This window comes from Durio zibethinus, chromosome 2 (genome assembly GCF_047325235.1).
Source record: "Durio zibethinus cultivar Kanyao isolate XHJ-2024 chromosome 2, ASM4732523v1, whole genome shotgun sequence".
Classification (NCBI taxonomy): Eukaryota; Viridiplantae; Streptophyta; class Magnoliopsida; order Malvales; family Malvaceae; genus Durio; species Durio zibethinus.
Genome location: NC_143163.1, coordinates 14,804,361 through 14,821,008, shown reverse-complemented (window position 1 = coordinate 14,821,008; position 16,648 = coordinate 14,804,361).

Below are 16,648 nucleotides of genomic sequence, written 5' to 3'. Positions count from 1 at the left end.
AAAAAAAATAAAATTTATAAAATATATTTCACATTCATGTATCGACTGAAACATGCTATTTCACCAAAATTCATCGAAACAAGCCGAAACCATCGGTATTACCCGGTATCAAATCCAATTCAAAATATTATTATTAAGTATATCATATTTTGGTATAACTAAAGTGTATAGGCCAATATGGCTTGTACCAAAACAAAATTAACAACTATATTTTAAAGGCTCTAAAAACATGAAGGCAATAAGGTGGTTTTAAACTAAATGGGGAAAAAGTTCTAGATATAGGATGGGAATATGATCTAACTATGATTTTTTTTTCTTGAGTGGTTTTTAGGCAACAGATTAGCTAAGACCCCAAGTATTTGATAGTAATGCAAAGGTTTTGACTTGAAAAATTGGCTGAATATGTGGTTGGGGAATGACAAGCTAAGAAAATGAGTTCAGATGTGGAATTCTCGAACATTGCATGAAGTTTGGGGGCCTGGTGCTAGGCACTTGAAAATGAGGTTGAAAGTAGACATGATAAGGGTTTAAATTCATGTTTAGGTTTAAAAGAGTTTGTAAGGGTTGTATAAAACCTAGTGATTCTATCTTAGCTATCAAACTTTTAAGCTCAGTCATTTGTGTGGTCAATTCTTTCATTCTTTTCATGACCTTGTCCAAATTTTGATCATTGCTTGAACCATTGAATGCCTTAGTATGCTTAAGAAAAGTGTTGGACCTAATAGGAATCAGTTGATCATGACTCCATGAGTTCTTGAGACTTGATTAGGCTGAGGACTTTGAAGGGAATGATGCATCAATTTACCAAGTTAAAGTAGCAAAATTTTTAAAGTTTTAATTCCCTAGAGCAAAGATTAATCAACAAAATCATACAAACATACAACATCATAAGCATGCATAGGTTTTAGCTTATGTGGGTCACCTTGGATGTTAAAATTCCTTTGGTTGAATTAAGTGACCTCCCAAATAGTTTGCTAAGACAAGAAGCTACCCAAGTGTTTAGCCCTTAATGGTGATCCACACAAACTCTTATGAATGAACCTTCTCTAAGGTTTGGTAGAACTCAAACCTACACTCTAACTAGTAAGTGTTTTCAAGATCTCTTGTATTCTTTCAAGTTTGCTTGACTTTCTTAGCTTGTTTTTTCTTTGATTGAATCTTTCTTATTCTTAGAATAGTAGTGCAAGAGAGAGGTGGCTTAATGTTCATATTATAAGGGAAATACTCAATCATATTAGGTTTAATACGTGGGATGTATATTTCCATAATTAACCCCATGCTAGCCGAATGTACCAAACAAGAGAATAATCATTTGGTTAGTAAAAATAATATTTCTTAGTAAAAATAATCATTTGAAATTCCTCCAATATCTAGGTAGGATTTTTAAAGTTATTTTTACTTAGAAATACTTTTTAATATTTTTGTTTTCCAAACAATGATGATAATTATTTCATAAAAAAAAATTTACTCAAATATTCACATTTTTATTTTGGTTAAGACATCGTTCTTTAAATTTTAAAAAAAAAAGTAAAAGAAATAAAAATGAAAATGATGAAAAAAAAAAACCATGAAAATAAAAGCCCACATTCTTAAAGAGGATAGTATACCACACTTTGGTTTCAATCCAAAATCTAGATTTAAGGCCTAATATATGATGGATTACAAGTCAACTAGGTTAGGTTTGATGAATCAAGTTTTAGGTTGGGTTGTATCAAGGGCAGTAGTAGCCGATTCAAGTCAGGCTATATCAAGTCGAGTTGACCTATTTAGGTTTTTTCTTTTTTTTTTTTACTCTTTATAAAAGCTAATCCTTTTTTTTCAACTTAAGATCTTCGTCTCTAAAAAAACATTTCATCCCTTTTTCCAAAAAAAATTGGATTACCTCATCTCTTAAAAATCCAACAATGGGTCACCACACTATTGTTGTTGAACGCTATCGACCAGGCTCCTTTTCGACCTAAATTTTCGCAAGTTCCTTGTGGTCTCTTAATCACCGTTCCAATCTTAGTTTTGCATATATCTCATCGAATTTTTCTAGATCTGATCTCAAAGTTTGTGGCTTATAACCTTTTCTCTATCATTTTCAACCATTCGATTTGGTTAAGATTTTAGTGTATTGCTCTCATTTTCTCAACTTTCCTTTTCATCATCTCCAAGCATCCAAAACTCATATGATCATAGGCCAACCTCTTTACATCACCACCACTTGTTTCACCACCTACAACCTAAAAATAAAAAAATCACTTCTTCTCCTTATGAAACTAGGCCTCTTTCCTCTCCAATTGGGCTCTTTTCTTTTCTTTTTAGTTTTCTGATGGGTTCCTCAATAGAGGATTATGGTTTTTTGTAATTTTTTTTTTTTAGCTTTGTTGGTTTTTGGTGAAATGAAGCAGTTGTAATGGTGAAAGGCTACTTTTTTTTTAGGTTTTTGGCTTACAAGAAGTGGTAAGGCTATTATTTTTTGGGTTTTCAGCTTATAGGAGGTGGTAAGGGAGCATTGACTGGGTTAGTTTCAAGTATGGTGGCTTAAAGGCTAAGAATGGTGGTTGATAGGGTGTGGCTTGGTGGTAGGGTCGTTCTATTTGCTTTGATGTCTAATGAAAAAATCAAAATTTTTTATTGTCTATGCCTTTTGTTTGGATTTCTCATTCTAAAACAAGGATTTTCTTTTTGTAGGAAATTCCCCCTTTTAACTATGTGAATATTTTCTCCTATATGAGATTTTATTTCAAACCCAATATTAGCCATCTTGCTGCTTAAAAATTGAATTAGGTCTAAAAAGGTGATTGTGGTTTTTTTTTTTTTTTTGGCTTATTGAGGTGAACTTAGGTGGCATGGAAGGTGAAAGCAAAGGAAATTTTTTATATGCTATTTTTTTAGGGTTACGAGCATGTAGACAAAATTTAGGTTCTTATGCATTTGATCAACTCATGCTAGGAGTTTGTGGAGGGGTAAAATGAGAGGGAAGAATGAAAACCTAAAATGGGAAAGTAATAGGAAGAGAAATTTAAACAAAATGAACTTAGCCTTTACTAATAGACTTTGGACTCACATGGACTTCAATTGGGCCTTCAAGCACAACTGACCTAAAATTGAGTTGGATTGGGCTTAAGTCCAATGCAAAATGATCCAAAAATAGTTAAATTGAAATAAAATTCAAACGAGCCCAATTAGATATATCCATTTAAAATTCTTAAGTTAACCCACATTGAAATGTTAAGATTAAGCCTAAAAATCAAACAAACTCGAATCAACCCAGATAAAACTAGTTGTCTAGACATCACATTTAGACCTATTGAAAGATTAGGCTACCCACCTAAACCCAAAGACCCGTCCAAATTTTGAGAGGGCCTGGATAAAAAATTAAAGCCTTTTAAATGGGCTTGAGTACAATTTTTAAACTCGTCTAAATTTCAAGCCTTAAACAATATATTTAAAGCCCAAGTTTGGTCCAGTCCTACCCGAATTCACATATATATAATTTTTTTATTTTTATATATGTGTGAATTATATATAAATTAATTCACATATATATAAATTAAAAATTAAAAATTATATGTACTTTATTAAACTTGATTTTTATTTTTAATTTATATTATATTAATTGAATACAATCCCATTAAATTTAATTTAATCACATTTTTAAAATTTTTTTATTATATAAAGTAAGTTTAAGGGGTGGATTTGGTATTTATTTTTTAATTTGAGTTGAGCTTGAGAAAATTTTAAAGCCCAAAATATCGGGCTAGGTCAAGTCTAGATAAGCATATAAGTTATTAACATCAAGTATGAGTCCAACCTAAACCCGACCTGACCCTACCCATGAACACCTCTAATCACATAGACAAAATTAAATCCTTTTAAAGGCTACAAGTGCAGATAGACTTTTGCAATATAAACTGAGATGACATATGCTCGTTGGTCAAAAGGGATCGCAATATAATTGCAAATACATTATTAGGTAAAGTAAGAAACAAGCTAGAACGATAAGTTTCTAATATCATAGTAGCATATCACATAAAAGTATATCAACTTATGTAGAAAGATGTAATGATCTGTGGTACACACGATAAAGGTCTATAAACTTTGATATGCTACATATGAGTATCCATCCCATTAAGGTGATTTAACAACCACAATTTGTAGCATACTTGACAAAAGTTTCACTATAAGACATTTTGATTAATTAGAATAGGAATTAGTTTATTATCAATTTTAAGTTTGCATTTTATTATCAATCAACCTAAAGACGAAATAATTGGAATAATTACTAGGACCTGAACCAATATGTAGCAAAGAAATTTCAAACATTTGGTAATCCTGGTTAACAACATTGCACCAAAAGCCAACAAAAGAAACATGATCAATCTAAATACTTTTTAAAAAATAGCAAAAATAATTGCACTGCAATAATGTTTTTGACAATTGCCACTCACTGAAGATCATTTTCAGATAAGAAAAGATAAAGCCAATCAATAAGCTTGACAAGTTTCACGGTTTTAATCTCCTATAGAACATTCACATACAAATTAACCAACCTGGTAAGAGTCCACAATTCTAAACGAAAAACTAAAGATTGTAAATTATACCTTGAAGTTATAGAAGCCATCTTTGGCTCAAATAGAGATCTTACTTGGTGAGTAGATCTCATCAAGCTTGAAATCCACATAAAGTACAACTAACTTGAAAACCCAGAAAAATAAAAGCCCACAAATTGTCATAAACCATCATAAAAAATTAATAAAAGGCAAAAAGATTAAATTAAACCCTTAAATAAAAATTCAATAATCATTGAAGTCCTTGATATTTTATTGCAATCAATTAAGCCCTGAATCTTCTATTTCGAATCAATTGAATCTTTAAATATCTATTTTCATTCAATTGAACCCTTAAACATCTATTTTCACTCAATTAAACCTTCAATTAGATAGAAACAATTATACATTTTTCCCTTAACAATGGCTTAATTAGTGAAAATAAATATTTAAGGATTTAATTTATTGTAAATATATATAATCTTAGATATAATTGAATTTTAGTTGATAGGCTTTCTTTTACCCTTTTGCCTTAATAAAAATGAAAAATTTGTGAAAAAGAAACCAAAGGTAAAATTTTTGCATACTTGCAACTTAACCTTATTCTAGAACTAAATGTTAATTAAATAAGGCTAGGCTCCATTTGATTTGAAAACCACTCAAAATAATTTAAAAGAAGTGAACCCTAAAAGAAAAATTGAAGGTAAAATTTGAAAAAGATTTATGTGGTTAGTTGCCAATAGATTTCAAGATTATCATTATGGAGAAAAGATATGTTGTTGCCAGTTTAACAAAAGCTGCTAAATTGTTTTTAGGGGTTCTATTAACACCCTAAAAATTGCTTTAAACACCTCAACAATTATATTACAAATTTAACCTTAAATGAAATTACTTAAAATACTCATTAGTAAATTACCTTTTTGTCCTTGTTACACCTTTCTTCATCATCTTCTCTTCTCTTATTCTCTTTAGCCTTTCTATTTTTTTCTCTCTTCTTCTCTGCAACCATCAGTCTCTAGTCAAAATTCGCAACTAAAATTTGTAAAAGTATTTGTAATATCTCATATATTGTCAAAATGGAAAGCGAATTTGAGAAAAACATTTGCAAAAATGAAGATTTCGGAGATGATGATCGGGTAAGCTGATTTTATTCATAAATTCACACATTCTGAAAAAGCAGTCTCAAAACATAAGTTTTGTATCTAAAAATGCATTTTCAAAAATATCTATGTTTAACCATATATGAATTACCGAAAATAACTTTATTTTTCAAAAATGAATTTTTGAAAGATCTTTATCTTACCAGATATACATAGTTAGGATTGTTCAATAATTTTTGAAAGTTCATTTCTAGAAGTGATTGAAAATTATTGGATATGAATTTTAGAAATGTATGTAATGTAGCAAAAATATATTTTTAAAATCTGAAAATGTATGTAATGTATTAGAAATACATTTTCAAAAATAATTATAAAGTTTTGGAAATGCATATCCAAAAACTTATAGAATGTAACATAAATACATTTCTAAAAATAGATCAACAATAAATTTTTAAGTTTTATTAGCATGTAGAACAATTTGAAAAATACATTTATAGAGTGGAATGAATCACCATAAAATTTGGATGCCAAAGATGATTGTAGTTCTTCATTTACTACTAAGAGGTAAGATTATGTTTTTGAAGTAAACTTTAGGAGGAATAAAGATTATGTTTTTAATGTTAGCTTATGTAGATCTCAAATGTGATAATTCAAATTGTTGTACAGGTGTTTTGTAGTAGGAAGCATTGATTTCTTAGGTAAGACATGTTGGCAATAATATTGGTTTTGTGGTTGTGATTAAAAACTCTGATTTGGGAGGTTCAAGTAGAAAACCTAAAATCAAATTGACATGTGAACTAGTGAAAAATACAGGCAACAAAAGAATAAGGTAAATGTAGTAGAAATACAACGTAAGGGAACGAGAACGAAGAAGTGTGATTGGTTATTGCAGTTATATGGTTTTAAATTGACAAATAATGATGAGTGGGGTGTGAAAGTAGTTTGTGGGTTTCACAATCATCTACCAATAAAATAATTAAAAGGACATTTATTATGAGTCGATTATTTGATAAAGAAAAGACAATTGTGGCTAATATGTCAAACAGTATGGTTAGACCTAAAAACATATTGTTAACCCTAAAACAATATGATGACAAGAATTTCATCACTATAAAGACTATATACAATGAACGTTAGAGATACAAATATGTTAAAACTGGTAAATCACAAATGCAACAATTCATGAAAAAGTTGTTCGATTGTAAATACGTAAAGTGCTATAGGACTAACAAGTCAAGTAACTGTGTAAGAAAGTTGTTTTATGCTTATCATATTGGTATATATTTGTTACATGCCTTTTCAAGTGTCCTGATTATGAATTGCACCCTATAAAACAAATAGATACCATCTCTTTTTGCTTGAGATTATTGGTGTGACTTCCACTAAAATGACATTAACTATTGTATTTGTGTACATAGAGGCCAAGCGTTATGACTACAATTGGATATTATTTATGTTAAACAGTTTGATGCTTTTTGGTACAATTCCTAATGTCATTATTATTGACAAAGATTTGGAATTGATGATTGCAATATAGGTTGTGGTTCTTAACACAACAAATCTTCGTGTAGATTGCATATCTCAAAAAATGTGTTTGTAAATTGTTAGAAGTTTTTTGAGTAGAAAGAGAAATGACAGGCATTCATGTCATATTGGAATGTCTTTATGTTATATTCTACCCATGATGAGCATAAAATGCATCTAAGTTCACTAAAAATTGATTATCAGACTTATCCAAGTGTAATCAAGTATGTGAAAGAGTAATGGTTGACAAAATATAAATACAGATTTGTTGCTGCTTAGATAGATAAAATATTGCACTTTGGAAATGTTACAACAAATAAGTATGATTTAATTATGTTTTTATTAAGATTATTTACATTTGTATAATTCATAACAAAATATTTATTCTAATATACCTTTATTAATTCGTTTAAGGCCAAGAGTGTACATTCAAAATTGAAGACACCTTGGATCAGTTCAAGGAGATTTTGAATCATCATGGAATACAATTAACGCCCTTATTAAAATGCAACATACAAAGATAAAGGTTTTATTTGATAAAAGTTTTACAATTGCTGAGCATAATTACAAGCTTCATTGTTTAAAGTGTTATGAGATTTGGTATCTAGGAACACACTTAATATGATATTCATAAAGGCAAAATGATCAAATCAAGTTGGGATTAACAAGCAATGTTATGGTTGTGTGATCAGAAAAACACATGAATTACCTTATGCACATGAAATTGCATAGCATATAAGGGTGGAAAGTTCAATTTTTTTATTTGAACTATATCCTCATTGGAAGAAGTTAGATTTAATGAAAAGCCAAGTGGGTGACATAACTAAAGAGTTGACCATTACATTTGAGGTTAAACAAATCATAAAATGCTTTAATGATTATGATAAGTTCAGTAAATTAATCATGAAAAAAAAGGTTATGAGATTTAGGTGATCCATCAACAATTGCCTTGATTCCACCACTAGAGATTGCAAAGACAAAGGTCACAAAGTTATTAAATCAAATAAATCTATGCAATGTAATGCATCACATTAGGAGATTATGTTGTCTATATAGGATAATACATCATTATTAATCACTATGAATTCAGTGAAAGTGATGACACAGATCAATGAACTTCCTATCTAGTGTTCTCATAGGAAACCAAAAATGTAATATTTGTCTAGTTTACCAGGGGATTTACATCTATATATACAAACCATCGTTGATGTTAAGGTAGGTGGACATTATGGTTTTCATTCTATTGTTTGATTGCTTGGATTAGGTATAGATGGTTAGGTACAAGTGCAATAAGATATAATTGATGAGTTAATTTGATATCAAGGCAAATATGTCATATTGTATGAATCCATGGAACGTGTTGAGGAATTGGTAGAAACCTTATTATGTTTTGACACTTGTGCTTCATATGAAAAATGGATGACCTTACAAGATATAGATCATTTTGATTGCCTCACGATATAATGTCATGCTAGTCCATATCAGCTTGAAATAGTACTTGACCTATCTCCGTATTAATTAGATCTATACCACTTGCATCATTGAAGCACAAAGTCATTACGATTGGATTTGTAAGTGATTGTCATTTTTGCATATACCGTTAATTAGATTGATATTTATTATTTTTATTATTTATAATCCTATTATAGTTGATACTTATCATATCTATCTATTTTATGCAAGTGTTCATGAAGCCGTTCTCACCAATACCTCCAATTACATGCAACTAGCATAAGATTTGATATGAATGTGCTCGGGATAGGAGGCTCCATATGTACGACGCATATAGGATTTTAAGTTATTGTTTAACAAAAACTCTGATGTAGCCACCCATGAAATAATTAAAATACATTGTTGACTTTAGATGGACATTTTTATTTATTAATATGTTTTATTTGATGTTTTAAGGTATGCAGTTACCTAAATATATTTTAATATTTAGCAAGTTTTTCAATGCATATTTTATTTGGCAATTAAAGCATGTTATATATTAAGATCATATGTGCCAACATAAAAATACAATATCATGCAAAAATATAATTACAATTACAAAATTAATATCCATCTGAGGTATATATAAAAAAGTCCTACTCCCTAAACCTAAGTCTCTTAAATCGAACATATACACATTGTAGTGGAATGGACAATGTTGAATCCAATATTAGGGGATCAAGGGGTGTTGCCGTCTATGTTTGAGGTAGAGAACGCCAAGAATTGAGTGGTGCTACTGTTGGTGCTGAAAGTGGGGAATGAGGGGAATCAAACAATGTTATCATCAGTGTTGTAGGTGAGGAGCAAGGGGAATCAGGCGGTGGAATCAAAAATGGTCTAGAAGTCGATGTATGGGACAATGGACTTGTTATAGACATCCTAGTGTAAACAACTAATTTTGTTCATGATATTTTATCTTGTAATCCAAGTTTGTTTTTTTGCAATTGGGCTCGATTTTCATTTTTCAAACTTAATAGACAACCCACTTTCAAAATGCTCCATAAGGTCCAAAATGACTTGATAAAATGTCCAATCTTAAAATCCCATTAATGGCTATAATAATAATAATAATAATAATAATAAAAGAATGAAAATTTAAATTATAAAAAGAAACATATATATAATAAATAATAATAATATAAAAATAAATAATTAGTAAACTTTTAAGAAGCTAAAATAATAAAACACCAAAACCATAAATATATAAATAATACAAATAAAATAAAAGAAAACCAAAAAATAGAATTTAAGATCAACACTAAAAGGCCCAACCACAAGACTAGGCCCGTAAGTTTCCTATAAAAATCAAATTATGGTCCATGAATGAGACCATTCGGCCTGCTGTGTAGTTACGGAGGTAAAGAAAAATGGGATGAAATGGAAATAGGGGGGCTGCGTGAAAACAGGGCATGGTTGGAGGGTCTGACAACGTGGGTTATTTGGGAAGAAGAAAAACTAAAGTCAAAAAAAAAAAAAGAGAGGCATGCATGCGGCACGTGAAAGGCATGTAAAAAATGCATGTTTTGAGGGAATAAAAAACTACTGGAGAGAAGGGGATCGGTTACAAAGGGGAAGTTTTTGAAGAGAAATGAAAACTAAGGGGAACCGCATGAAGGCTGCATGGGATCATGGCTGGGAACGTGGGACTTCAAAACGGGAGAAAATACATGCTGTGAGGAGGACAGCAGTTAAAAAAAAAGAAAGGAGAAAAACTGACCTGGGGGGAGAAAAACTGACCTGGCGGCAGCGGACAAAATCAACCAGAAACGGAACCAGTGCCGGGGAAAAGAACCAAAAATATATAGTGACAGGTGTAGTGAGCAGAAAGGGGGAGAAAAAAAAACAGAAGAGAGCAAGGAAGCGGCAAGAGGGACGCGAGGAAGCAAAAAGAAAGGAGCCTCGAAGGAACCTGAAGAAAACCAGAAAGACGAGAGCCATCAGCTCGTAAAAGCAGAAAACCAGAAAACAGGAGGGCTACTGGGCAGCAGGGATTCAACGTAAAAAAAAAAAAAAAAACACTGAAAAGAAACCAAACAGAAAAATAAAAAGGAAAGAAACAGAGAACAGAAAAAAGCAAAAAAAGAGTAGTAGAAGCAGTGGGGAGGAACGTGGAAGCCAAAGGTAGCGAGGAAGAATAGCAAAATAGAAAAACAGAAAACGCAGAAAACTGGGCGCGAAGAGGAGAAACATTCATCAGTGGTGAAAATATGGATAAAAGAAAAAGAAGCAGTAGTGAAGAGCGAAAGCCAGCAGAAAACGAAGGAAACCAACAAAAATAGAAACAGGCATGAGTGATGGAAGGAAAGTAGCAGAATTTGCAGCAAAGGTGTGACTGATTTTTTTTTTTTTTGGTTGGAAATTGTTTTTATATTTTGTGGTTTGAAGCTTCACGTTTTTTGTGTTGTTTTATTGTTTTTTGAAGAAGCTTAAAACTTCATGCGATTATTCTTCTTTTTCTTGTTCTGTATGTAGAAGTTTGGGGTCTCAGAAAACATGCAAGGTTGTTTCTTCCTCTTGTAGTGTGTACTCGTCATATTTCTTTTTAGATGGGTTATTTACAGAAGCATTAAGTTTCAAATTGTGGGTTGTTAGTGGTCTTTTGTTCCCTTTCTTCGTAAAAGCTATGCATGGAAGATTCAAGCTTTTTGTTGGCTTCCCTTCGTGTGTGAATTGTTCCGTTGTACCTTTGTTTGTTCTCCTTTCCAGCATGCTTTGTTTGTTCTGTCCATATGTGGGGGAAGGGAAGGTTTTACACATGCATATGCATAGATTCTTTTTGCATGATGGTTGCATATGGGTGGGGAGAGAATCTTACATATTTGTTATTTACATGAACACAGGTTAAAGGAAAAATGGGGTTTGTTTACTTTCTTTTTTTCCTTGACCTGAGTTTGTCGCATGAGTTTGCATGAACTGGTTCAAAGCTCGATGTACTTTCCTTGTATGTTGGATGTGCTGGAGAAAACTTTATATATATATATATATATATGTATGTATTTTTGTTTCTTAGTTCCTTAATTTAAAAAGTAAAAACCTCATGGAAATATGGGAAATGCAGGTACAAGGAATTGGAATCTATATTAAAATATATTAAAAAAATCTTTTAAAAGTTAAAGGGGTTTTAGGGGTGGCCATTTGGTTATTGCAGGTGGGAAACAATAGAGATAGGATGAAACTAATATGGAGAATAAAAATTGAATTTTAAAAAATAATAAATAATTCTGTTAGATGTTTGGAAATTATTAAAAATAAAAAAAATAATAATAATAAATTTTAATGAAAAAGAAAAATATATAAAATTTAATTTTTGAAAATTAAAAAATATGAGTTTGCTCTGCAAATTTGTCTAGATATTAAAATTTTTTAAAGAGACTCGTAAATTGATAAAATGAAACATTAAAATTAAAACTTGAAATTCTAAACCCTAAGCAAAACCTGACAGCCTTAGGTAAAACCCTAAACCGTAAAATCTAAAACCCTAAATAATTTTTGAAACCTTAAAACTACCCAAAATCCAAAACCCTAAATTCATTTTAAACTTTAATGATTCATATGAAAACCTTTTTATAAAATAATCTATTTTTGAATGCTGTCTAGATGATAAAGTATTTGAAAAATTTTATTTCATTAAGAATTTTCATATATTTTCATAATTTAAAATAAAAATTTTAAGGAATAAAGAATGAATAAACAATAAAACAAGATTTTAAATATAAATAATCTCACCTAAACTCTGCTTAAATGTTGGAGAGTCCAGATGGTCTATTTATATTTAAAAATCTAATTTTAAAATTCATATTTTACAATCATCTACATATATCTGATTTCTAGAAAAATGTGTACATTCATAATTTATATTTATGTTTATTGATATTTAATATTAATTATATTATTTTTTTCATTTTTTTTACTGCATAAAAGTTTTCTTAAAAATTTAGTTTTAAATAAATAAAAATAAAATGGCTTTTCATAAAATATAATTATTGGTACTCTGCCTAGATGTTGGAGAGTTACCAATAATTATCATTTATAAAAAATATTATTTTATTATTTTTAAAATGAATGTTGCGATAAATTTTAAGTGAAAAGATTGTCGTTAAATTTTGTCTTTATGTTGAAAAATTTGAAAGGATTTCTTTAATCTAAAATTTTCATAATATTCTTGAATAAAAATTTCTTTAAATTAATTTTCTTTCTTAAAAACAAAAGGAATTATAATTAAATTTCATAAAAAAACCCATTTTTATCTAAAGTTACAAATAACTCACAATTAATTGGCACCAATTTATGAGTGTTGTGGGGTGTTAATCTTTTTTCATATTTAATTGACTCTCGAATCCTATCTGCTTTCATAAACTTAAATTGTCTTTTTAATAAACTTGTTATTTTATTAAAAAGATAAAGTTTTTGGGTGACTGATCACACCTTAAAAAAAGATTTGTGATGACTCCCTGTGTTTTTTCACGATTTTAAATTTTTATATCTAGCAATTGAGTTCTCGAATCAATATGTTATGACACCAAGTCAAACCTATCCCAGACGACCCAAACAAAATGACATGTGCTCTAAAAATCACACCTTACCATACTTCTACTTCCTGATGTAATCCATTAGAAATAACACTATGAAGCACTACTAATGCCAGCTAGCTCACCTACAAAATATTAACATGTAAAATCAATATCCAAAATATGTAATTAATATTATATAAGTAATAATGACTAATGCTATGACTTACCTTATCCCTAGTAAGCTTACTAATTACTATGGAAGACTGAAATTCGAATCTATGCACTAAATTTTGAATGTGTCGATAAGAAATTGATGCATATCAAGCATCATAATCCGATGAAAACTCATCCAGTGTAGCATATCGACTCCTTTGATGATCGATAGGTAGAACATATTGATCCCATTACTCCAAAAATTGATGCAAAAAGTTATTTACAACATTGTATGTGTTGGAGGATAACCTCGATCGACTTGACATAAAGCCAAAAAGGTTGAAAAAATGGTCTGTACGTAGCCAAACTATTGTAAAACACTTTCTAAATGATGTGGTTCTATAATGGCCATTGTCTTCATACAACAAGAAAAATAAGTAATCTCTAGTAATGAGTGATGCTATCACTTTGTCTCGTAAGGGGTCCAATGCACCTGAGTTGAGGGCAAGGCATCCAATTGCTCTTGTAATTATTATAATAGATCGATATATGTATGAGGCTTTCATCGTCGAGCACGAGGCTCATGATTATAATATACTATGTTGGCTATTGGACCCAATGTCGGAAAGTGCTAATAAATCCATGTCTACATTTACATTAAACAAACATAAATTATATGTTACATGAAATCAAATAAACAAATATAACTAATCTACAAAACATTAAACCAATGTAATATACATATTTGAAGAAATATAATATAATTAGCAATCTGATGAACTTAAGCTTTACTTGTTATACCAAGCTGTCTATATAAATACATCAAGTAAACTACCCCCAAGCATATGTACCAGTGGTGCTCAAGTCACTCAATAGATGTAAGTATGCAACTAATACTTTATCTTCACTCTTGTTGACAAATAGATAGAGCAAAAAAGCTCTGGTAGCACACTTCACATCTCAATAAAAAACGCTATGGTAACACCTTTAAACGTATCCTATAGCCATTGTTACCTAACAGATGCACCACGTGAAATTCTGGTCTCATTGGCTACTACAACCTTTGATACTTCGAGTAACCTCACCAACAACGCATTCACCTAATTCGTCATTAACTTTTGAACTAATATCATTGTCCCCCTGACGAGTATGTGGAAATCGTATAAACATCATCCAACATGATTGTCATCTCGTTGAATGATATGTGAAAGATGTTTGTCTTTGGTAGCCACATTTCAACAAATACTGAAATTATCATATTGTTAGACAAACGATAGATGCAATTAATCAATGATAGCAATCTTGACCGAACAACGTTTACAAAAATACATTGTTGAGAAGCATATAGAAGCCAATGCTGTAACTTTGTCCCATGGTTGATTGCTTTTAAGGTACCTCACTTCTATAACAACAACAACAAATAAAAACTAATTATTAATTTTACATACATTAAATAACAAAAATAAACATCAATTTCATTGAATTTATTACCTGGCCATTCCATATTTATGTTGCAGTATTAGGTGTTGAAGCTCTAAAGCAAAATAGTATTTGTCAACCTCCTAAGAAATGACTTTGGGGGATGAACATCCAGCTATTTTGTCAAATCAACAACTGGCTCATATGCATGTTACTTGACTCATCATCTCCTCTCAAGGACAATCGGACGCCTTTAAATATCGGTTGTAGCACATCTACCATCCTCTCATCCATGCTATATCTATTTTTATATGTATTAGATGGTCAAAACATTAACTCTCGAAGCAAATATACAAGACTCAATGTGTACATAATGATATAGGTATGGAATATGAAACTTATTGTGAGATTTCTAAGTTTTCAAATATAAGGTTCCAAAATTTTTTAAAAGTTTCTAAAGATGCATTTTTGAAAACTTTTAAACATTTCTAGACATGCATTTTTAGAATTTTTAAAAGTTTCTAAACATGTATTTTCGAAAACTCTAAAAAGATTCTAGACATGCATTTTTTAAAATTTTAAAAAGTTTTCGGATATGCATCTCAAAAAACTTTTAAAATTTTTCAAAAATAAATCCAAAAACTTTCTAAAGTTTTCAAAAATATACTTTTAAAAATTCTAATATTTTGGACATGCATTTTTGAAAACTTAAAAAAATTTTCAAAAATTCATTTTTAGAACCTATGAATCATAGTACTGATTTCACCCAAAAATTTTTAAAATTTAACGACAAAATCAAATGAACTTAAATAAAAAACAAACAAATTACTTCTAATTAGAAGTTTTATAATTTGATTTTCGTTGATTTTCTTTGAATCTAAATTAGATTTTAGGTTTTGTTTTAGAAATTAGGTTTGAGGGAAGAGAGAATTGGAAAAGGTGTGAGGATATTTATGAAAATTTGAATTTAAAGTGTGCGATAGAGCAAGTAAAAATGAGGTGTTTTTAGAAATAATTTGTTAAAATAAATTGTTGGGGTTTATTTAGAATTCTCCACTACTTTTTTGCCTGTTTCTCTAAGGTCATCTAAAATCTATAGCAAAAGACTAGAAGGAAAATTTTTTTGAAAGAATAATAATCAATTAAAACCCAGAAATGGTTCATCTTCATCAAGCTAAGAACATCAAAAGGAAAAGAAGGAAGGTTGGGTTTTTTAGAGAGAAAAAGGATAAGGGAAAGAAAGGAGGTGTAGTGAAAGCCAGACACGCCGAGAGTGGAAGAAAAAAATTCTCTACATTAGAGTCAACATCGTAAAAATAATTTTTTTTATAAATTAAAATTTTGGTCATTTTCTTTCTACTAATTTCTTTTTACAGTAACAATTAATAAAAATTTATATTGCATTGTATCTTTTTTAATTCTCCAAAAAAAAAAAAAAACCAATGGTGGTGTAAGCCCAGGCTGTGGCTTCCGTGAGCAATTGTCGTCAAAAGGGGGCTTTCAAATGCGCATTCTGTCTTTTAATTTTCAGTAACAGTCGCTTTACCTTTTGCCGACCCACTCCTGCTCAGCATCTCCAAAACTCAACTCAATCCATCTCAAAGTGAAAAGGCAAAACAAAAAAAGAGAGAGAGAGAGAGAGAATTACCCAACGCGCGTCTGTTTAAGCTCTTAAAATAATAATAATAATAATAATAATAATAATAATACCTTCAAAACTCAACTCAATCCATCTCAAAGTGAAAAAGAAAAAAAGAAAAGAGAGAGAATTACCGAACGCGCATCTAGATTGTAGATGTAATAGAATGGTAAGAAAATAAGAGGCTTCTCCCCTTATAAAATGCACCCCCAGTTAGCAACATTGTAGCTATAAACTCTCTTTTCTTTTCTTTTATCTTTCTGGGTTTTTTTGCTG